Raw genomic sequence first — 2,715 nt, forward strand, 5'->3', positions numbered from 1 at the left:
ATCTAATAGGAGCTTAAACTAACAATAAAACACTAAATTATTTTTTGTGGAATTTCTGTAAGTTAATATATAACAGTAATTTGAGACTGAGTTTACTGGGGAACTCTCTGAATATAGAAATTTCGTCTTAAGAGGATCTACGGGGATCTTAAACAGACATTAAAAAGTTAAATTATTTGTTGTCAAACTACTCTTAGTGGATATAACATTAATTTTTAGAATCTGCGCTTACTGGAAACTTGACGAAGTATATAATTTCCGTTTTAAGAGGATTTAAGGGAATCTAATAGGAGCTTAAACTAACAATAAAACACTAAATTATTTTTTGTGGAATTCCTGTAAGTTAATATATAACAGTAATTTGAGACTGAGTTGACTGGGGAACTCTCTGAATATAAAAATTTCGTCTTGAGAGGATCTACGGGGATCTTAAACAGACATTAAAATGTTAAATTATTTTTTGTCAAACTTCTCTTAGTGGATATAACATTAATTTAAGAAACTGCGCTTACTGGAAACTTGACCAAGTATATAATTTCCGTCTTAAGAGGATTTAAGGGAATCTAATAGGAGCTTAAACTAACAATAAAACACTAAATTATTTTTTGTACGGAATTTCTGTAAGTTAAATATAAAAGCAATTTGCGACTGAGTTTACTGGGGAACTCTCTAAGTATAGAAATTTCGTCTTAAGAGGATCCACGGGGATCTTAAACAGACATTAAAATGTTATATTATTTTTTGTCAAACTTCTCTAAGTGGATATAACATTAATTTAAGAATCTGCGCTTACTGGAAACTTGACCAAGTATATAATTTCCGTCTTAAGATGATTTAAGGGAATCTAATAGGAGCTTAAACTAACAATAAAACACTAAATTATTTTTTGTGGAATTTCTGTAAGTTAATATATAACAGTAATTTGAGACCGAGTTTACTGGGTAATTCTCTGAGTATAGAAATTTCGTCTTAAGAGGATCTACGGGGATCTTAAACAGACATTATATTGATAATATAATATATGAATAGGTTATTGTATCGAGGAGATGACAATTGATTATGTACCAGGGATTGGAGTTTTATAATGTTATTTCTTTTATGAAGTTCTATATCCTCATTCATTAATGTTACACTATCCTCGAAGCGACGGACGTAATTTTTCCACACTCGGAAGCCGAAAGCATCTAGTAGCTGAATTTTGCCTGTTGTTCCTTATGGAATTATTTTTACATCAACAATTTTGTTTGGAGGTGCTGCTTCCTTTACAGCATCAGGGCAATGCCCACTCCACGAATCAATTAATAAGACACTTGAATGCCCAACATTGGGAAAATACACATCCTTCAGCCATGTTTTGAAATGTTCTGTAACCATTGAAAAAAACTCATTTTTATTCACGTGACATAAGTTAAAAACTGTAATCATCAATAATAAATATCATACCGGAAGTCAGTTTGCCAGAAGCGGAAGGCATCACGTAAATATTTGATGGCTTGAATAATTTGGATTCTACTACCGGTCCAAAGGTTCCTTTACTTTCTTTTAAAACCATGAATAATGGGGAAAGCAGTCTCCCATCACCTGAAATGAGTGGTTGAATTGTGTAACTGTGAGTCGTCGAACTTACAGATTCTACAAGACATGCAATTTGCTTTTCGCCTTCAATAGCTTGTGTTCTTCCCGAGTGCATTTCAATTTGAAATCCACTCTGATCTGAATTGTAAATTGATTCCAAACCTTTGCTTTTAATTATTTTTTTCACATCTGAAACAAAATCATCAGCTGCTTTTTGTAAATATTCTCTCCCTTCAACCGTCTTTTTTGTTACGAATCTATTTATCTGTCTGCTGACTATTCTGTGAGCCTTTTTAAAATTTTGCAGCCAATGACGTGACGCTTTAAACCTTATATCTTCATGTCCAACGATTTTCTGAGCTTATAATGCCCATTTTTGTAAATCTCTATCGTGAATTATATAACCGGCATCGGAAGCCGACTGAAAATTATCTAATAAAAATTTATTGATTCTTCCAATTTTTTCTTTATAAGTGCCTCCTTTATTCAAAGTATGCACCCATCGTCTCAGCTGTGTAATTGATTGGACTTTTCGAACAGTTTGCAGGGCGAGATTTTTCGTAACTCCGCTTCTCCAATAGTCCACAGCTTTTCGTTTGTAATCCCAAGATAGATCTTCTGTATCCGCTGTACATACTAGTCCGTGTTCATCAACATCCGCTGACCAGATTCTGTCAATATCTTCAACAATATGCATTTCAGTATCCTTAAATTGCTCTTGAAATCTAATTTAGATTCCACAATGAATTCTGGATCCTCAAAGTTATTTATACAATCAAGTAATAGTTTTTCTATATTATCCTTCAAAGCAATTTCATCTTTAGTAATGGGACTTTCTTGTATATTCATAGCTTGAAAAGATAATAATAATAATTGTATAACATTTATAGGATTGATAGTCATTTTCCCAATACCTAGAAATAATAATTATTATTTGTTTTTTACACGGTGAAATCCGAAACGCATTAATTTGAATATTTTTTTACAAAGTCATACGACAATATCTCCTGTGGGGCTGGTTCACCCCATATTATAGGCTATTTTTATTAAGGTGAGAACAGTCGATTTCGTATTTGGATATTGTGCATACTGCCAAGATTTTTTTCGTCAAACTCAAAAAACTAGTATTTTCATATTGAA

This window comes from Belonocnema kinseyi, chromosome 1 (genome assembly GCF_010883055.1).
Source record: "Belonocnema kinseyi isolate 2016_QV_RU_SX_M_011 chromosome 1, B_treatae_v1, whole genome shotgun sequence".
Classification (NCBI taxonomy): domain Eukaryota; kingdom Metazoa; phylum Arthropoda; class Insecta; order Hymenoptera; family Cynipidae; genus Belonocnema; species Belonocnema kinseyi.